Raw genomic sequence first — 22,620 nt, 5'->3', positions numbered from 1 at the left:
TCCTGCTACATTTATTACCAAATTTAAAGAAGTGGCATCTGCCCCTAGTTAACAGGGTTTTGGTGCGTATATCAAGTTTCTTCTTAAGCTTCTTCTGAGCCATTATCAAGGCAGAACGAGAGGCTAGGACATGAGATTGTTTATGTGAATGTTCCAGACGGGGGAGACCTCCTCTAGGAGCTGGGAGATTTCTGCTGCTTGTTCTTTCTTGCATCTGGCTCCGTGTTTAATGAGCCCCCCCCCCATACTACACGCTTGTGAGCAGCCCAAACTGTAAGGCCTCTTTCACACGGGCGTCATGTTTTTTGCCCGGATAAGAGCCGGGTGCGTTGCGGGAAAATGCACAATTTTCCCGGGCGAGTGCAAAACATTGTCATGTGTTTTGCACTCGCGTGAGAAAAATCGTGCATGTTTGGTACCCAAACCCGAACTTCTGTGATTGATGTTCTGAAGATTGTATTATTTTCCCTTATAACATGGTTATAAGGGAAAATAATAGCATTCTGACTACAGAATGCTTAGTACAATAGTGCTGGAAGGGTTAAAAAAATAAAAAAGTTAACTCACCTTATCCTCTTGTTTGCGTAGTTCGTTCCCGGTCTGTTCTTTGCTAGCTGTGGGCTTGGGCTAAAGGACCTTTGATGACGTCAGATCACATGCTCCAATCACATGCTCCATCACCATGGTGATGGAGCATGTGATCTGATGTCATCAAAGGTCCTTTAGCCCAAGCCCACAGCTAGCAAAGAACAGACCGGGAACGAACTACGCGAACAAGAGGATAAGGTGAGTTAACTTTTTTATTTTTTTAACCCTTCCAGCACTATTGTACTAAGCATTCTGTAGTCAGAATGCTATTATTTTCCCTTATAACCATGTTATAAGGGAAAATAATACAGTGAATAGACTGTCACCTAGAACCCATGCGTGAAAATCGCACCGCATTCCACTTGCTTGCGGATGCTTGCGATTTTCACGCAACCCCATTCACTTCTATGGGGCCTGCGTTGCGTGGATTATCGCACCGCAACGCACAAAGAGGAGCATGCTGCGATTTTCATGCAACGCATAAGTGATGCGTGAAAATCACCGCTCATGTGAACAGCCCCATAGAAATGAATGGGTCAGGATTCAGTGCGGGTGCAATGCGTTCAACTCACGCATCGCACCCGCGCGGAATACTCGCTCGTGTGAAAGGGGCCTAAGGGGAGAGGTATCCTCCACTTGGTTTTCCTCAAAATAACGTGAGAGAACTGCATGGATATCCTGAGCGATTTCTAGATCCTGTATCAGGGACTCATTTAGTCGCCACTGCCAGGACTTAGGAGCAGGAAGGGGGGATCTCAGAGAGACATGGAGCATAGCATGATCTGATAAAGTCATAGACTCAATAGTGGAAGAGGTGAGGAGGGTTACCGTAGAGTGCCGTATAAAGAAATATTCTAGCCTAGAGTACACATCTCTTGCTGGAGAATAGTAGGTATAATCTCTAACATCTGGATTAACCGCCCTCCACACATCAACCAACTGGTGGGAGTGAAGGAGACGTTTGATGCGATTGAGATAGGAGTAAGCCAAATGAGATGCACCTCTGGAAACATCAATCAAAGGGTCTATTGCAAAATTTTAATCCTCCCCGACCAGTAGCATGCCCTCTGCAAAACTATCCAGCTAAAGATGTCCAGCTAGATGTCCAGCTAGATGACCCTTGTGGCAAAACCAACCTCGCCACTGGGTTTTGGAGAGGCCTGTTTACCAGCCTCTTGCCTCAGGATTACGGCCCTTTAAGATACTTTTACTAACTTTTAAACCCCTGAACCTATTCAAGTGAATTTTGGATAGGTTTGTCCCCAAGTTATACTGGTTAAATTGATATAAGTTATATGTATGTACAATGTAAACTCAAAAAGTTGTAACAATTTATAAGCAGTGTAACTTTTCAGCGTAGGAGATAGTTGAGTAGATACAGAAATTGACTCAATTATCTCCTAGACAGAGGGGAGGACTAGCATAGTTTCTATTGTCCCATTGTGTCCGATTGATTGCTGTACTTGCACTGTATGTGTTGTAATATATTGATTGGTTGTATTTCAAAACCCTGTGGGCAGTACTATGTTTGTGGATTGTGCATAAAAGAGGCTGTACGTGCAAGTACAGTCAGAGGCTGCTTTTATACCTTCATGAAGTTTTGGCTCATGTTTGGGGAATGCGATAACTATACTCTTGGGGATTGCTATATCACAATACTCCCCTGAGTATAAGCTCCTGTAAGAGCTTGTTCAAGGTTCCTGCTCTCTGGGTGTAGGAGAGGTTCACCCACTGGAAGCTGAAGCCCGGTCTTGGGTCCAGCAGGGGTGGAGGACGGTGAGACCCCAACCAAGCTGCGGCGGTTCGTGGGGTCTGCAGCGCTGACGGTGTCAAGTGGAGTGCTTGGAGTCCTCTGGAAGCACTAGGAGCATCTATCGACGGAGGTACCCGGTCGGGGTGCTAGGCGTTCCGTTACAACCCTTTACAAATATAAGCCTATTATCCTCTGTCTGGACATCTACCAATTGCCATGGGGTGGTTCTAGCAACTAATATGCTTACCCCCTTGATTTTAAAGCAGAATAACAACTGTGGTACGTGTCAGCGTACCTGGGTGATCTAAAAGGGGGTAGAGCGCCCTTGCGGAAGTTGATCTCCTGTATGAATACAATTTGTAACTTCTTGCTCCATTCCAGCTGGTTGACATATTCCTGACCTACAAGAAAAGGGAAGTAGAGCAAAAATAAATAAATAAAGGGGGAGGGGAAGGAGTGATGAAGGTAAGTACAAAGGGTTGGGGGGGGGGGGGGTGACACACAAAAGTTGGCCTAATAGGGGAGGTATACAGTAGGTAAACTTTGTAAGTCAAAAACCCGGTCCAGCTAATCTAGAGCAGGTAGAGTGGGAGAAAAGGGATAGCTATAGGAATAGAAACTAATAAAAATGATAAATATATAACCAGAACAATGGAAAGAAAAAAACACTTGCTGAACCTCCAGGTGCCCACATTTGAGCAGACTGAGAGTCACGTTACTAAGTGGGGAGAGGAAAAGCAAGTATAGTTGCTTCCCTTCCCCTGGGCCAGATGTAACAAAAAAACAGAAAACCTCAGGAGGAGTTTAGGTCATATCTGAAGGCAAAACAGCTACCGTCGATGGCAGATAGGCTGCCAACTGATTAGTGATGTCCCTAACTATTCGCCGGCAAACAGTTCACGGCAAACATGGCTTGCTCGCGTTCGCAGCGGCGGGCGAATATATGTGCTGTTTGGTCCGCCCCTATACATCATCATTGAGCAAACTTTGTCCCTGTACCTCACAGTCAGCAGACACATTCCAGCCAATCAGCAGCAGACCCTCCCTCCCAGACACTCCCACCTCCTAGACAGCATACATTTTAGATTCATTCGAAAGCTGCATTCTTAGTGAGAGGAAGGACAGTGTAGCTGCTGCTGATTTAATAGGGAAATCGATAGCTAGGGCAGTGTTCTGTGTCCACAGACTCATCTGCTGTAAGGACAGCGTCCTGACAGCACCCCAAAAAGCCCTTTTTAGGGCTGGTACATCAGTCTGCTTTTTATATATATATATATATATATATATATATATATTGCAGTTGCCTGCCCGTGAGTGAGAGGCTGCAGGCCCACAGACTGTACTGTATGCACACCACTCGTATAGGGTGTCACAGTGCCTTGCAGATAAAAAAAAGTCACTTTTTTTTTTTTTTATAATCGCAGTTGCCAGACAGTGAGAGGCTGCAGGCTCACAGACTGTACTGTGTGCACACCATTCATACAGGGTGTCACAATACCTTGCAGATAAAACTAAAGATTCTGGACGTAACAGGGATTAAACTGATGAGAAGAGAACTACAGAAAATAACACTCATATCAGGTGTGAGAGTAAATTGAACGGCTCAGACGCAGTGACCGTGGATTCAAACAAAGGGGAGGGAGTCAGCGTTTTTTTTAACCATCTCCCCGTTCCAAATATCTATTCAATTCACCTTTCGGGGACCCTTGGTGTTGTACGTCTCTGGGTGGAGGAAGAAACCTTCAATGACATCAACGGGACATGGCCAGCTTGGTATCCAACCTTGTGCAAGTGGGGAGTTTGCGGTTGGGCAAATGGACTGTTTGCGGTGCATTAAAAGGGGAGTTTGGTCTGTCAATGTCTGTGAAGCGGGCGTAACTCTTACACTACCTGATCAATACAACATCATACCTGATCATATACACACACTGGATGTTTTAAACCACGTTTTTCAAAAAAATTAGGATTGTTAGGTGATTTATGCCCTTTATGGATTAAAACCCAACTCTGCGTCAACTATGTAATTTTCCATGGGAGTTTTGCCATGGACCCCCCTCCGGCATGCCACAGTCTAGGTGTTAGTCTCCTTGAAACAACTTTTCCATCACTACTGTGGCTAGAAAGAGCCCCTGTAGGTTTTAAAATTAGCCTGCCTATTAAAGTCTATGGCGGTTCGCCCGTTGGCGAACATTTGAGGAAATTCGCATTCACCGATCGCGAACGGAAAATTTTATGTTTGCGACATCTCTACTACTGATAAGTGGTAGCCTCTGCTGAGCTGAAGTCACTATCATGTTAGACCCCACAACATAGGACTACAGGAATCAACCACAGTCCCCAATCGCCAGAGTGGTTTCCATGTGGGTCTTCTGCTCGGATCTCAGTATCCCTGGAGAGAGTCTGCGTGGGGACTTGGCGTGGGCACGCAGAGGAAGCAGAGCTTTCTGGGGAGTTACAATGGGGACATCCAGACAGTCCAAGAGAGAGATAGTAGGGACTTCCAAAAACTGGGCTAGATCCTCAGCTTGGTCTGGGGAATGCAGAGCAAAGGAAAGTCCATGTTTGTGAATGATGTGGTGAAATGGTTGTCCCCAAAATTAGGTAGCCCCAGCTTCTGTGACAGATTGAAGAAGAGGCTTGAGAATACGTCTCATTGTCAGGGTTCGCCTTGAGATGTCTGGGAGGAGTTGAATCTGTGCGCCCGCAAACATAGTGGGACCCTGCCTCCAGGCCCATTGTAGAAACTCCTCTTTCTCCCTGAAAAAATTTACCCTACATAAAACATCCCAGGGTATTGGGTTATCCGGGCACCTTGGTCCCAGAACTCTATGTACTCTGTCTAGCTCAATCACTGTGTCTGCCGGTCTGGAGAGGAGGGTATTAAAAATGGTGGACACCACTTTGCCAAGGCACCTCCCCCGGAACTCTGCGCAGTTTAATGTTATTGCACTGACCTCTGCTTTCCTGGTCATCTAGTTGTAATAGCATATGTCTGTTGATGGACCACTGCAAGGCCAGAGTGTCTTCAACTTTAGTGAGGAGGGAGTCCAGGGCAGATGAGGCCTGTGCCTGGGTGATCAATTGAGTAGAGATATTGATCAGGTCAGTCTTGACGGCCGCAATGGCCTGTTCTTGTTTAGACTCAACAGGTAGTATAATACAAACCGGATTCCCAAAAAGTTGGGACACTATACAAATCGTGAATAAAAACTGAATGCAATGATGTGGAGATGGCAAATGTCAATATTTTATTTGTAATAGAACGTAGATGACAGATCAAACGTTTAATCCGAGTAAATGCAGCATTTTAAAGGAAAAATACGTTGATTCAAAAGTTCACAGTGTCAACAAATCCCAAAAAAGTTGGGACAAGTAGCAATAAGAGGCTGGAAAAAGTGAATTTGAGCATAACGAAGAGCTGGAAGACCAATTAACACTAATTAGGTCAATTGGCAACATGATTGGGTATAAAAAGAGCTTCTCAGAGTGGCAGTGTCTCTCAGAAGCCAAGATGGGTAGAGGATCACCAATTTCCACAATGTTGCGCAGAAAGATAGTGGAGCAATATAAGAAAGGTGTTACCCAGCGAAAAATTGCAACGACTTTGCATCTATCATCATCAACTGTGCATAACATCATCCGAAGATTCAGAGAATCTGGAACAATCTCTGTGCGTAAGGGTCAAGGCCGTAAAACCATACTGGATGCCCGTGATCTCTGGGCCCTTAAACGACACTGCACCACAAACAGGAATGCTACTGTAAAGGAAATCACAGAATGGGCTCAGGAATACTTCCAGAAACCAGTGTCAGTGAACACAATCCACCATGCCATCCGCCGTTGCCAGCTGAAACTCTACAGTGTAAAAAAGAAGCCATTTCTAAGCAAGATCCACAAGCTCAGGCGTTTTCACTGGGCCAGGGATCATTTAAAATGGAGTGTGGCAAAATGGAAGACTGTTCTGTTGTCAGACGAAGTTCTTTTTGGAAATCTGGGACGCCATGTCATCCAGACCAAAGAGGACAAAGACAACCCAAGTTGTTATCAACGCTCAGTTCAGAAGCCTGCCTCTCTGATGGTATGGGGTTGCATGAGTGCGTGTGGCATGGGCAGCTTGCATGTCTGGAAAGGCACCATCAATGCAGAAAAATATATTCAGGTTCTAGAACAACATATGCTCCCATCCAGACGTCATCTCTTTCAGGGAAGACCCTGCATTTTTCAACAAGATAATGCCAGACCACATTCTGCATCAATCACAACATCATGGCTGCGTAGGAGAAGAATCCGGGTACTGAAATGGCCAGTCTGCAGTCCAGATCTTTCACCTATAGAGAACATTTGGCGCATCATAAAGAGCAAGGTGCAACAAAGAAGGCCCAAGACGATTGAACAGTTAGAGGCCTGTATTAGGCAAGAATGGGAGAGCATTCCTATTTCTAAACTTGATAAACTGGTCTCCTCGGTCCCCAGACGTCTGTTGAGTGTTGTAAGAAGAAGGGGAGATGCCACACAGTGGTGAAAATGGCTTTGTCCCAACTTTTTGGGGATTTTTTGACACCATGAAATTCTGATTCAACATATTTATCCCTTAAAATGGTACATATTCTCAGTTTAAACTTTTGTTCTGTGATTTATGTTCTATTCTGAATAACATATTAGAAGTTGGCACCTCCACATCATTGCATTCAGTATTTACCAACTTTTTTGGAATCCGGTTTGTAATAGTTGTTTTTCTGATTTTTAATAGTAATTTTTATGTTTGATTTATTTACAGTGATACAGACAAAGACCCGGTGGAACAGTTGCTGGGATCAATTCCGCCGTGATTTAACTGTCAAAAGCCGTAGTGGGGAAGAAGGCTCCAAGAAAAGGCCATACTTGTACACGGCCCAATTACAATTTTGGAGGCCTGTTATGGATTTGAGGCCGTCGGTATTTTTGGTTAACAATAGTCGGAAATAATTAAAGGGGTTGTGTGGCGTATTATTGCTGACCTATACACTGTGTAGGTGATCAATATCATTTTTGTGGGCGACTAACTTCTGGCACCAACGCTGATCATCTGTATGATAAGACGACACGTGCAGATCGCACATGCCGTCTACCGTCTCTCTTTTCCTGTGTTCGGGATCCGAACCCGACCTGAACTTGGTCCCGAACCCGAACCCCATTGAAGTCAATGGGGACCCGAACTTTTTGGCACTAAAAAGGCTGTAAAACAGCCCAGGAAAGGGCTAGAGGGCTGCAAAAGGCAGCAACATGTAGGTAAATCCCCTGCAAACAAATTTGGATAGGGAAATGAATAAAAATAAAAATAAAATAAATAAAAATTAACCAAAATCAATTGGAGAGAGGTCCCATAGCAGAGAATCTGGCTTCACGTCACCCACCACTGTAACAGTTCATTGTCATATAATTAGGCCCCGGCACCCAGGCAGAGGAGAGAGTCCCGTAACAGAGAATCTGGCTTCATGTCAGCAGAGAATCAGTCTTCATGTCATAGCAGAGAATCAGACTTCACGTCACCCAACACTGGAACAGTCCATTGTCAGATATTTAGGCCCAGGCACCCAGGCAGAGGAGAGAGGTCCCGTAACAGAGAATCTGGCTTCATGTCAGCAGAGAATCAGTCTGCATATCATAGCAGAGAATCATGCTTCACGTCACCCACCACTGTAACAGTCCATTGTCATAAATTTAGGCCCCGGGACCCAGGCAGAGGAGAGAGGTCCCGTAACAGAGAATCTGACTTCATGTCAGCAGAGAATCAGTCTTCATATCATAGCAGAGAATCATGCTTCACGTCACCCAACACTGGAACAGTCCATTGTCAGATATTTAGTCCCAGGCACCTAGGCAGAGGAGAGAGGTCCCGTAACAGAGAATCTGGCTTCATGTCAGCAGAGAATCAGTCTGCATGTCATAGCAGAGAATCAGGCTTCACGTCACCCAACACTGGAACAGTCCATTGTCAGATATTTAGGCCCAGGCACCCAGGCAGAGGAGAGAGGTCCCGTAACAGAGAATCTGGCTTCATGTCAGCAGAGAATCAGTCTTCATATCATAGCAGAGAATCATGCTTCACGTCACCCAACACTGGAACAGTCCATTGTCAGATATTTAGTCCCAGGCACCCAGGCAGAGGAGAGAGGTCCCGTAACAGAGAATCTGGCTTCATGTCAGCAGAGAATCAGTCTTCATATCATAGCAGAAAATCATGCTTCACGTCACCCACCACTGTAACAGTCCATTGTCATATATTTAGACCCCGGCACCCAGGCAGAGGAGAGAGGTCCCATAACAGAGAATCTGGCTTCATGTCAGCAGAGAATGAGTCTTCATATTATAACAGAGAATCATGCTTCACGTCACCCACCACTGTAACAGTCCATTGTCATAAATTTAAGCCCCGTCACCCAGGCAGAGGAGAGAGGTCCCATAACAGAGAATCTGGCTTCATGTCAGCTGAGAATCAGTCTTCATATCATAGCAGAGAATCATGCTTCACGTCACCCACTACTGTAACTGTCCATTGTCATAAATTTAGGCCCCAGCACACAGGCAGAGGAGAGAGGTCCCGTAACAGAGAATCTGGCTTCATGTCAGCAGAGAATCAGTCTGCATGTCATAGCAGAGAATCAGGCTTCACGTCACCCACCACTGTAACAGTTCATTGTCATATATTTAGGCCCCGGCACCCAGGCAGAGGAGAGAGGTCCCGTAACAGAGAATCTGGCTTCATGTCAGCAAAGAATCAGTCTTCATATCATAGCAGAGAATCATGCTTCACGTCACCCAACACTGGAACAGTCCATTGTCAGAAATTTAGTCCCAGCCACCCAGGCAAAGGAGAGTGGTCCCGTAACAGAGAATCTGGCTTCATGTCAGCAGAGAATCAGTCTTCATATCATAGCAGAGAATCATGCTTCACGTCACCCACCACTGTAACAGTCCATTGTCATATATTTAGGCCCCGGCACCCAGGCAGAGGAGAGAGGTCCCATAACAGAGAATCTGGCTTCATGTCAGCAGAGAATCAGTCTTCATATTATAACAGAGAATCATGCTTCACGTCACCCACCACTGTAACAGTCCATTGTCATAAATTTAGGCCCCGTCACCCAGGCAGAGGAGAGAGGTCCCATAACAGAGAATCTGGCTTCATGTCAGCTGAGAATCAGTCTTCATATCATAGCAGAGAATCATGCTTCACGTCACCCACCACTGTATCTGTCAATTGTCATAAATTTAGGCCCCAGCACACAGGCAGAGGAGAGAGGTCCCGTAACAGAGAATCTGGCTTCATGTCAGCAGAGAATCAGTCTGCATGTCATAGCAGAGAATCAGGCTTCACATCACCCACCACTGTAACAGTTCATTGTCATATATTTAGGCCCCGGCACCCAGGCAGAGGAGAGAGGTCCCGTAACAGAGAATCTGGCTTCATGTCAGCAAAGAATCAGTCTTCATATCATAGCAGAGAATCATGCTTCACGTCACCCAACACTGGAACAGTCCATTGTCAGAAATTTAGTCCCAGCCACCCAGGCAAAGGAGAGTGGTCCCGTAACAGAGAATCTGGCTTCATGTCAGCAGAGAATCAGTCTTCTTATCATAGCAGAGAATCATGCTTCGCATCACCCAACACTGGAACAGTCCATTGTCAGATATTTAGGCCCAGGCACCCAGGGAGAGGAGAGAGGTCCCGTAACAGAGAATCTGGCTTCATGTCAGCAGAGAATCAGTCTGCATGTCATAGCAGAGAATCATGCTTCACGTCACCCACCACTGTAACAGTCCATTGTCATATATTTAGGCCCCGGCACCCAGGCAGAGGAGAGAGGTCCCGTAACAGAGAATCTGGCTTCATGTCAGCAGAGAATCAGTCTTCATATCATAACAGAGAATCATGCTTCACGTCACCCACCACTGTAACAGTCCATTGTCATAAATTTAGGCCCCGGCACCCAGGCAGAGGAGAGAGGTCCCGTAACAGAGAATCTGGCTTCATGTCAGCAGAGAATCAGTCTGCATATCATAGCAGAGAATCATGCTTCACGTCACCCACCACTGTAACAGTCCATTGTCATAAATTTAGGTCCCGGCACACAGGCAGAGGAGAGAGGTCCCGTAACAGAGAATCTGGCTTCATGTCAGCAGAGAATCAGTCTGCATGTCATAGCAGAGAATCAGGCTTCACGTCACCCACTACTGTAACAGTTCATTGTCATATATTTAGGCCCCGGCACCCAGGCAGAGGAGAGAGGTCCCATAACAGAGAATCTGGCTTCATGTCAGCAGAGGGGAACCAAAAAAGGGGCTCAGTCACTCAGTCGGTGTGGCTGCCTCCTCAGTCTCACATTTCTGACCACCCTGTCTGCTCCATTGGCTGATTTTAATTAGTGTCAGTGCATAGTCAGGCCTGCTCCACTTCATTCACTGAAGCCACAGCACCAGGACTCGCACTGCGGTCCTTGGTGGCTTTTAGGCGCCGGTGGTGTTGTGGAGTGGGCCTGCTGTGCAGCCTGCATTCCCTGAAGTGGATGGTAGCCGTCATGGCACCCAACAGGTAGGTTACAATGCAGGTATGTGGAACCTACACTCCCTGAAGTGTATGGTAGCCGTTATGGCACCTAACAGGTAGAATTTAGCGTAGGAACCCGTCTAACAGAGAACGCCTTGACGCTTGGCAGACGGGCTCAAATAATTTTGTACAAAATAATTTGCCAAGTATCTCGCACTTATAGTGTAGCACTTGTTATTTCCATGCAATTTTTGTACTATATATTGCAGTGCATTGTCACATTGCATGTCTGTCTTTCATGTTATTTCCCTGCCCCAGCAATGTGCTCCTGCGGTTGTTATGTGACTGAGCCCATTTTTTGGTTTCCCTTGTAGTTTGTAATTGAGGTGTGGCTGCCTCCTCAGTCTCACATTTCTGACCACCCTGTCTGCCCCATTGGCTGATTTTAATTAGTGTCAGTGCATAGTCAGGCCTGCTCCACTTCATTCACTGAAGCCACAGCACCAGGACTCGCACTGCGGTCCTTGGTGGCTTTTAGGCGCCGGTGGTGTTGTGGAGTGGGCCTGCTGTGCAGCCTGCATTCCCTGAAGTGGATGGTAGCCGTCATGGCACCCAACAGGTAGGTTACAATGCAGGTATGTGGAACCTACACTCCCTGAAGTGTATGGTAGCCGTTATGGCACCTAACAGGTAGAATTTAGCGTAGGAACCCGTCTAACAGAGAACGCCTTGACGCTTGGCAGACGGGCTCAAATAATTTTGTACAAAATAATTTGCCAAGTATCTCGCACTTATAGTGTAGCACTTGTTATTTCCATGCAATTTTTGTACTATATATTGCAGTGCATTGTCACATTGCATGTCTGTCTTTCATGTTCATGTCAGCAGAGAATCAGTCTTCTTATCATAGCAGAGAATCATGCTTCGCATCACCCAACACTGGAACAGTCCATTGTCAGATATTTAGGCCCAGGCACCCAGGGAGAGGAGAGAGGTCCCGTAACAGAGAATCTGGCTTCATGTCAGCAGAGAATCAGTCTGCATGTCATAGCAGAGAATCATGCTTCACGTCACCCACCACTGTAACAGTCCATTGTCATATATTTAGGCCCCGGTACCCAGGCAGAGGAGAGAGGTCCCGTAACAGAGAATCTGGCTTCATGTCAGCAGAGAATCAGTCTGCATGTCATAGCAGAGAATCAGGCTTCATGTCACCTAACACTGGAACAGTCCATTGTCAGATATTTAGGCCCCGGCACCCAGACAGAGGAGAGGTTCATTCAACTTTGGGTTGCCCCGTAATATAATGGTAAAATGAGAATAAAATAAGGATTGAATGAGGAAGTGCCCTGGAGTGCAATAACATATGGTTAAGGGGAGGTAGTTAATGTCTAATCTGCACAAGGGATGGACAGGGCCTGTGGGATCCATGCCTGGTTCATTTTTATGAACGTCAGCTTGTCCACATTGGCTGTAGACAGGCGGCTGCGTTTTTCTGTAATGACGCCCCCTGCTGTGCTGAATACACGTTCAGACAAAACGCTGGCCGCCGGGCAGGCCAGCACCTACAAGGCATAAAAGGCTAGCTCTTGCCTCGTGGACAATTTAGAGACCCAGAAGTTTAATGGGGCCGAACCATCAGTCAGTACGTGGAGGGGTGTGCACACGTACTGTTCCACCATGTTAGTGAAATGTTGCCTCCTGCCAACACGTTGCGTATCAGGTGGTGGTGCAGTTAGCTGTGGCGTGTTGACAAAACTTGCTCGCGCATCTTCCTATCATGCTCCAGTGCAGGAAGTAAGGTGGGCACATTGTCTTTGTACCGTGGATCCAGCAGGGTGGCAACCCAGTAGTCCGCACACGTTAAAATGTGGGCAACTCTGCTGTCGTTGCACTGCAGCATGTAGTCGCTCAAGTGTGCCAGGCTGCCCAGAGGTAAGGACAAGCTGTCCTCTGTGGGAGGCGTATCGTCATCGTCCTGCGTTTCCCCCCAGCCACGCACCAGTGATGGGCCCGAGCTGCGTTGGGTGCCACCCCGCTGTGACCATGCTTCATCCTCATCCTCCTCCACCTCCTCCTCATCCTCGTCCTCCAGTAGTGTGCCCTGGCTGGCCACATTTGTACCTGGCCTCTGCTGTTGCAAAAAACCTCCCTCTGAGTCACTTCGAAGAGACTGGCCTGAAAGTGCTAAAAATGACCCCTCTTCCTCCTCCTCATCCTCCTGGGTCACCTCCTCTTCCATCATCGCCCTAAGTGTTTTCTCAAGGAGACATAGAAGTGGTATTGTAACGCTGATAACGGCGTCATCGCCACTGGCCATGTTGGTGGAGTACTCGAAACAGCGCAACAGGGCACACAGGTCTCGCATGGAGGCCCAGTCATTGGTGGTGAAGTGGTGCTGTTCCGCAGTGCGACTGACCCGTGCGTGCTGCAGCTGAAACTCCACTATGGCCTGCTGCTGCTCGCACAGTCTGTCCAGCATGTGCAAGGTGGAGTTCCACCTGGTGGGCACGTCGCATATGAGGCGGTGAGCGGGAAGGCCGAAGTTACGCTGTAGCGCAGACAGGCGAGCAGCAGCAGGATGTGAACGCCGGAAGTGCGAACAGACGGCCCTCACTTTATGCAGCAGCTCTGACATGTCGGGGTAGTTGTGAATGAACTTCTGCACCACCAAATTCAGCACATGCGCCAAGCAAGGGATGTGCGTCAAACCGGCTAGTCCCAGAGCTGCAACAAGATTTCGCCCATTATCGCACACCACCAGGCCGGGCTTGAGGCTCACTGGCAGCAACCACTCGTTGGTCTGTTGTTCTATACCCCGCCACAACTCCTGTGCGGTGTGGGGCCTGTCCCCCAAACATATGAGTTTCAGAATGGCCTGCTGACGTTTACCCCGGGCTGTGCTGAAGTTGGTGGTGAAGGTGTGTGGCTGACTGGATGAGTAGGTGGAAGAAGAGGAGGAGGAAGCTGAGTAGGAGGAGGTGGCAACAGGAGGCAAAGAATGTTGCCCTGCGATCCTTGGTGGCGGAAGGACGTGCGCCAAACAGCTCTCCGCCTGGGGCCCAGCTGCCACTACATTTACCCAGTGTGCAGTTATGGAGATATAGCGTCCCTGGCCGTGCTTACTGGTCCACGTATCTGTGGTTAGGTGGACCTTGCCACAGATGGCGTTGCGCAGTGCACACTTGATTTTATCGGATACTTGGTTGTGCAGGGAAGGCATGGCTCTCTTGGAGAAGTAGTGCCTGCTGGGAACAACATACTGTGGGACAGCAAGCGACATGAGCTGTTTGAAGCTGTCTGTGTCCACCAGCCTAAATGACAGAATTTCATAGGCCAGTAGTTTAGAAATGCTGGCATTCAGGGCCAGGGATCGAGGGTGGCTAGGTGGGAATTTACGCTTTCTCTCAAATGTTTGTGAGATGGAGAGCTGAACGCTGCCGTGTGACATGGTTGAGATGCTTGGTGACGGAGGTGGTGGTGTTGGTGGTACATCCCCTGTTTGCTGGGCGGCAGGTGCCAACGTTCCTCCAGAGGCGGAGGAAGAGGCCGAGGCGGCAGCAGCAGAAAAGGCCGAGGTGGCAGCAGCAGAAGAGGCCGAGGCGGCAGCAGCAGAAGAGGTAGCAGGGGGAGCCTGAGTGATTTCCTTGTTTTTAAGGTGTTTACTCCACTGCAGTTCATGCTTTGCATGCAGGTGCCTGGTCATGCAGGTTGTGCTAAGGTTCAGAACGTTAATGCCTCGCTTCAGGCTCTGATGGCACAGCGTGCAAACCACTCGGGTCTTGTCATCAGCACATTGGTTGAAGAAGTGCCATGCCAGGGAACTCCTTGAAGCTGCCTTTGGGGTGCTCGGTCCCAGATGGCGGCGGTCAGTAGCAGGCGGAGTCTCTTGGCGGCGGGTATTCTGCTTTTGCCCACTGCTCCCTCTTTTGCTACGCTGTTGGCTCGGTCTCACCACTGCCTCTTCCTCCGAACTGTGAAAGTCAGTGGCACGACCTTCATTCCATGTGGGGTCTAGGACCTCATCGTCCCCTGCATCGTCTTCCACCCAGTCTTGATCCCTGACCTCCTGTTCAGTCTGCACACTGCAGAAAGACGCAGCAGTTGGCACCTGTGTTTCGTCATCATCAGAGACGTGCTGAGGTGGTATTCCCATGTCCTCATCATCAGGAAACATAAGTGGTTGTGCGTCAGTGCATTCTATGTCTTCCACCGCTGGGGAATGGCTAGGTGGATGCCCTTGGAAAACCCTGCCAGCGGAGTCTTCAAACAGCATAAGAGACTGCTGCATAACTTGAGGCTCAGACAGTTTCCCTGGTATGCATGGGGGTGATGTGACAGACTGATGGGCTTGGTTTTCAAGCGCCATCTGTGCGCTTTCTGCAGAAGACTGGGTGGGAGATAATGTGAACGTGCTGGATCCACTGTCGGCCACCCAATTGACTAATGCCTGTACCTGCTCAGGCCTTACCATCCTTAGAACGGCATTGGGCCCCACCAAATATCGCTGTAAATTCTGGCGGCTACTGGGACCTACTAGGACGTGTGGCTATGGCAGAATGGCCACGTCCTCTCCCAGCACCAGAGGCTCCACTAACAGCACCACGACCATGTCCGCGTCCGCGTCCCTTACTAGATGTTTTCCTCATTGTTACAAAATAACTTGACCAGCTACAGCAATAACCACAGATTTAGCTGACTATAAATTTGAGGCCTATTATTTAGGCACTGGGTGACAGGTATACGTTTACGGACAGAATTAGACTGGGATATGCACAGTAGCGTGTGTGTGAAGTTAATGAGAATGACCCTATCAGCACCTTGAATCTAATATACCCTTTTAGGGATAGATTTAAAGTAGGCCTGAGACAGCTGAAACCACTAATTTAGAGAATTGCTAAATTGGGAATTGTATTTCAACCCAGAACAAAAACTGTGCTTTGACGGAAACTAAATAACTTGCCCAGCCACAGCAATAACCACAGATTTAGCTGACTATAAATTTGAGGCCTATTATTTAGGCTCTGGGTGACAGGTATACGTTTACAGACAGAATTAGACTGGGATATGGCCAAAAAATAACCACACTATTGATGGTTAAATGCACTTGGTGTGACAGCTTGACCCTGATGTAGGATATAGCCAAAAAACAACCACACTATTGAGGGTTAAATGCACTTGGTGACAGGCTCAGCTTGCCCCTGATGTAGTATATGGCCAAAAAATAACCACACTTTTGATGGTTAAATGCACTTGGTGTGGCAGCTTGACCCTGATGTAGGATATAGCCAATAAACAACCACACTATTGAGGGTTAAATGCACTTGGTGACAGCTTGCCCCTGATGTAGTATATGGCAAAAAAATAACCACACTATTGAGGGTTAAATGCACTTGGTGACAGCTTGACCCTGATGTAGGATATAGCCAAAAAATAACCACAAGACACAAAATGGCCGCCGATCAACCCAGAAAAAAGTGAATGAAAAACGCTCTGGGCAACCTATAAACAGTGAGCAATTGAATAGCAGCAGTTCAATGATCCACAGCTGGATCATTGAACTGTGGATCAATGATCCACAGCTGCAGATCGATCACTGAATGAAGTCTTTTGGAGGAGTTAATCACTGCCTAATCTCGCCCTAACAGTCGCAGCTGCAACCTCTCCCTACACTGATCAGAGCAGAGTGACGGGCGGCACTACGTGACTCCAGCTTAAATAGAGGCTGGGTCACATGCTGCACTGGCCAATCACAGCCATGCCAATAGTAGGCATGGCTGTGACGGCCTCTTGGGGAAAGTAGTATGACACTTGTTGATTGGCTGCTTTGCAGCCTTTCAAAAAGCGCCAAGAAAGCGACAAACACCGAACCCGGACTTTTACGAAAATGTTCGTGTTCGGGTCCGTGTCACGGACACCCCAAAATTCGGTACGAACCCGAACTATACAGTTCGGGTTCGCTCATCCCTAGTCATAAATATGAAAAGGCCAGACAAACCGTTTTGCATGTTTTAGGCCCTTATTAGTGTTGTGATTTGTGTATGGTTAGTTGTGTTCATCTTTTTTTTAACATGCATGCTGAAATGGTATTCATTTATTTTTATTTTTTGGGGAACCGTTCTGTATTGTAATTGTCTTTTACATAGTTTTAATGTTGGCCTACAAATCACAAAATGGATTCCCAGAAGTTATAATGAAATGACAATTACATACTCTATTATCATAGAGTATTGATGCTCCAACTGCGTCCCTCCAGCTTTGTATCTACTACTACCACCATGGCCCTGTGATGTCTGGTCCATGCTGTTTGTCTGGGAATTATGTTATTTTTTGGTTTCCTTACATAAGAAGGTTTTGATGGTAGAAACAGGCCAGATACAGACGGACATAATATCAGCACTTGTTTCGGTCCTTGAATGAGTATACCTCGTTTTGTGCTGGACAGCTTCAAACACCAAGCAATGTTCTAAAAATAGTTTCCCATTTGGCGTTAGTATAAAAAAATTAACATTAAGTAATGTTTTTTTAACATAACATAAGGCCGAAAAAAGACATTTGTCCATCCAGTTCGGCCTGTTATTTTTGTTTTTTATTTTAGCAAATAATATTGAAGGTGACAATACAACATTAGAAAACAATATGTGATGTATGCAGGCTCACCATATATAGTACACACACAGCTCTTTTTATTTTAAGAACTTCAGAAATGTAGTAGTCAAATGATGTAATATATGTTTTCATGTCATTTTTCTATACAGTACTGTGGACAGTCTGGATGACCTCAGATGTTGGAGGAAGTGACACTCCGGCGGTTTTTTCTCCAGCCAGTAGTCCTGCCCCAACACCGGCTGAGGAGCCTGACCAACCATCACTGGCCCAGCCCACCATTTCATTGCGGAGCCCTGAAATAGCCCAGCAGCCTTAGCTCAGGCATCGCCGGAATGTCCTACACTCTTCCTCTGGGCAACTGACTTGGGAGATGATAGATGCCCGAGTCATTGAGTTGCTTGCCCAAAGGAGGAGTGATGGACCAGAAGTGTGTATGTTGAGGGGCCTTGCTCCATTACTAAGGCAGGTCCCTTTAGAAAATAATCACGTGTGTTGCTTCTATGGCCCTTGTCATAAAAATGTATGCCTCCCCTTACCAGGGAGACTCCACATATTGAGCCTCCCACCTCCCCAGCATGGACGCAGCTACCCCCAGCCTCCACACCCACCTGAAGGGGCACATGCCCCCCCCAGGAGTAATCATTCTCCTTATACACTACGTGCAGAATTATTAGGCAAATGAGTATTTTGACCACATCATCCTCTTTATGCATGTTGTCTTACTCCAAGCTGTATAGGCTCGAAAGCCTACTACCAATTAAGCATATTAGGTGATGTGCATCTCTGTAATGAGAAGGGGTGTGGTCTAATGACATCAACACCCTATATCAGGTGTGCATAATTATTAGGCAACTTCCTTTCCTTTGGCAAAATGGGTCAAAAGAAGGACTTGACAGGCTCAGAAAAGTCAAAAATAGTGAGATATCTTGCAGAGGGATGCAGCACTCTTAAAATTGCAAAGCTTCTGAAGCGTGATCATCGAACAATCAAGCGTTTCATTCAAAATAGTCAACAGGGTCGCAAGAAGCGTGTGGAAAAACCAAGGCGCAAAATAACTGCCCATGAACTGAGAAAAGTCAAGCGTGCAGCTGCCAAGATGCCACTTGCCACCAGTTTGGCCATATTTCAGAGCTGCAACATCACTGGAGTGCCCAAAAGCACAAGGTGTGCAATACTCAGAGACATGGCCAAGGTAAGAAAGGCTGAAAGACGACCACCACTGAACAAGACACACAAGCTGAAACGTCAAGACTGGGCCAAGAAATATCTCAAGACTGATTTTTCTAAGGTTTTATGGACTGATGAAATGAGAGTGAGTCTTGATGGGCCAGATGGCTGGATTGGTAAAGGGCAGAGAGCTCCAGTCCGACTCAGACGCCAGCAAGGTGGAGGTGGAGTACTGGTTTGGGCTGGTATCATCAAAGATGAGCTTGTGGGGCCTTTTCGGGTTGAGGATGGAGTCAAGCTCAACTCCCAGTCCTACTGCCAGTTTTTGGAAGACACCTTCTTCAAGCAGTGGTACAGGAAGAAGTCTGCAAGGTAAGAAAAACATGATTTTCATGCAGGACAATGCTCCATCACACGCATCCAAGTACTCCACAACGTGGCTGTCAAGAAAGGGTATAAAAGAAGAAAATCTAATGACATGGCCTCCTTGTTCACCTGATCTGAACCCCATTGAGAACCTGTGGTCCATCATCAAATGTGAGATTTACAAGGAGGGAAAACAGTACACCTCTCTGAACAGTGTCTGGGAGGCTGTGGTTGCTGCTGCACGCAATGTTGATGGTGAACAGATCAAAACACTGACAGAATCCATGGATGGCAGGCTTTTGAGTGTCCTTGCAAAGAAAGGTGGCTATATTGGTCACTGATTTGTTTTTGTTTTGTTTTTGAATGTCAGAAATGTATATTTGTGAATGTTGAGATGTTATATTGGTTTCACTGGTAAAAATAAATAATTGAAATGGGTATATATTTGTTTTTTGTTAAGTTGCCTAATAATTATGTACAGTAATAGTCACCTGCACACACATATCCCCCTAAAATAGCTAAAACTAAAAACAAACTAAAAACTACTTCCAAAAATATTCAGCTTTGATATTAATGAGTTTTTTGGGTTCATTGAGAACATGGTTGTTGTTGAATAATAAAATTAATCCTCAAAAATACAACTTGCCTAATAATTCTGCACTCCCTGTAATGTGACAGTGCAAAAATACCCCCTTGTAATGCCCCCAGTTGAGCTAATGTCCCCATAGTGCCCCCATAATGTGCCAGTATAAAATACCCCTATATAGTGCCACCAGTAAATTCTCCCATAGTGCTCCTCTCCCCCCTTCCTACTAGTGCCCCCCCATAATGTACCAGTATAAAATGCCCCATATATAGTGCCCCACTAGATGCCCCTCAGTGTCCGGCCTCTGATAGGCCGAGTGTCCCCCATAATGCCCTCCAATAATGTGCCAGTAAGTGTCCCCATAGATGCCCCACCATCATGTGCCAGTATCAAGTGCCTCTCTCCTCCCCCCACATGTCCCAGTATCATAGTGCCATCTCCCCCCAAAAAAAGTGCCAGTATCAAGTGCCTCTCCCCCCATGTGCCAGTATCATAGTGCCAAACCCACCCATGCGCCAGTATCAAGTGCCAACCCCCCCACATGCCCGTATCAAGTGCCTCTCCCCCCATGTGCCAGTATCAGGTGCCAATCCCCCCTCCCCCAGGTGCCATTATCAGGGGCCAACCCCCCTCCCCCCATGTGCCAGTATCAAGTGCCTCTCTCTCCCCCCCATGTCCCAGTATCATAGTGCCATCTCTCCCCCCAAAAAAGTGGCAGTATCAAGTACCTCTCCCCCCCATGTGCCAGTATCATAGTGCCAAACCCACCAATGTGCCAGTATCAAGTGCCAACCCCCCCACATGCCAGTATCAAGTGCCTCTCTCCCCCCCATGTCCTAGTATCATAGTGCCATCTCCCCCCCAAAAAGTGCCAATATCAAGTGCCTCTCTTTCCCCCCCCCCCATGTCCCAGTATCATAGTGCCATCTCCCCCCCAAAAAAGTGCCAGTATCAAGTGCCTCTCCCCCCATGTGCCAGTATCATAGTGCCAAACCCACCCATGCGCCAGTATCAAGTGCCAACCCCCCCACATGCCCGTATCAAGTGCCTCTCCCCCCATGTGCCAGTATCAGGTGCCAATCCCCCCTCCCCCAGGTGCCATTATCAGGGGCCAACCCCCCTCCCCCCATGTGCCAGTATCAAGTGCCTCCCGCTCCCCCCATGGCAGTAACAGTCGGGTATTAAAAAAAACAATAAACACTTATACTTACCTCCATGTCAGCCTCTTCCTGTGTCCCGCCCTGTATGTCCATATATAGAGTCAGTGCTTGTATTTCAGAAAAGATTCTGCTGGGATTCGAACCCACAACCTTCTGTATCAGAGGCAAAGCACCTAACCACATGGCCATAAGAGCTGCCTTGATGCTTCTACTGTTATAGCTGGCTAAGTGTACATCTATACACATGACAGCTGCTCATATATAGAGATATAGCAGAGCTGAGTGTGCTGGGACTGCTGTCATATAGAGATATAGCAGTGCTGGGTGTGTATAGATGTACACTTAGCCGGCTATAACAGTAGAAGTCTCATATTTTTTCAATCAGTTGCAATGCAGACTTTATGGCTGTGTGGGTAAATGCTTTACTACTGATACATGCAGGTTGGGGGTTCAAATCCCAGACTCATCACGAGACTTTAGGAGACAGTAAGATTAGATCACATTAGCGAGGGGGCCTGGTCAGCTGCTGCTGTGAAGGGGCCCTGAACATTAGGACAAGAAGCAATCATATTTAACTAACTTGAAAATAAACTGTCACACACGTTGCATGCACCAGCAGGAAAAACTAAGTTTAATTCATATGCAAATGAGCACTCGCAAATCCCTGACACATAACAAGATTAAAGGTAGTCGTGTAGTTTAAACTGGTTTACAATTTGTGGTCAGCTAATGTCATCATCATGCAGAGTGTTAACATCATCCTTAAAGGGAGTCTGTCATCTCCATATGGCCATATAGAGTGCTTACATGGCTCTGTAGCACACCTATACAGGATTATAACGGTACCTTTGTTCCTTTCTTTAGACTTGCACCAGCAGGAAAAACAAAGTTTAAATCATATGCAAATGAGCACTCGCAAGTGCCCAGGGGCGGCGTTCAGTGTGTAAGTGCCCAGGCTGCTCTGCCTTCTTTTCACTTTACTCCTCCCCAGCCTCTTCCTTTGCCCACACTCCAAGTCCGGACATATCGATGAGGCAAGAGACTTGGAGGGCGGGCAAAGGCAGAGGCTGGGGAGGAGTAAAGTGAAAAGAAGGCAGAGCAGCCTGGACACCTACACACTGAACTCCGCCCCTGGGCACTTGCGAGTGCTAATTTGCATATTAATTAAACTTCGTTTTTCCTGCTGGTGCAAGTCTAAAGAAAGGAACAAAGGTACCGTTACAATCCTGTATAGGTGTGCTACAGAGCCATGTAAGCACTCTATATGGCCATATGGAGATGACAGACTCCCTTTAAGGATGATGTTAACACTCTGCATGATGATGACATTAGCTGACCACAAATTGTAAACCAGTTTAAACTACACGACTACCTTTAATCTTGTTATGTGTCAGGGATAAAAAAAAAAAAAAAAGAGATTTTACAATGGTCCAAACATATTATGTACAAAGAAAGGTAACTTCAGCAAACATTAGTAAATGTCTAAGGGTACTCTTTCACACTTGCGGCAGGATGGATCCGACAGGCTGTTCACCCGCGCTCCGGCACAGTACGGCAGTGCACGGCGAAAGGTCTCTGACCGCGAACTGCCGTACTGCGCTGGAGCGCCGCCCCGTCCCCATTATAGTCAATGGGGACGGAGCGGCGGTCCGGCGGCACGGCGAAACAGCGGAAGGACGGATCTCACAGGGTGAACAGCCTGTCGGATCCGTCCTGCCACAAGTGTGAAAGTAGCCTTACACCAGCCATTTTCAAAAACATGTTCCTCATGACATAAGCAGTGCACATTACTGTTTAAACTATAAGTAAGATATTGCTTACCTCAAAGTGATGATGAGCCTTTCCTCTGGAGAAATGCTGCGCC

The sequence above is a fragment of the Bufo gargarizans genome, chromosome 2 (genome assembly GCF_014858855.1).
Source record: "Bufo gargarizans isolate SCDJY-AF-19 chromosome 2, ASM1485885v1, whole genome shotgun sequence".
NCBI classification, from domain to species: Eukaryota; Metazoa; Chordata; class Amphibia; order Anura; family Bufonidae; genus Bufo; species Bufo gargarizans.
This window is presented reverse-complemented; position numbering follows the sequence as displayed.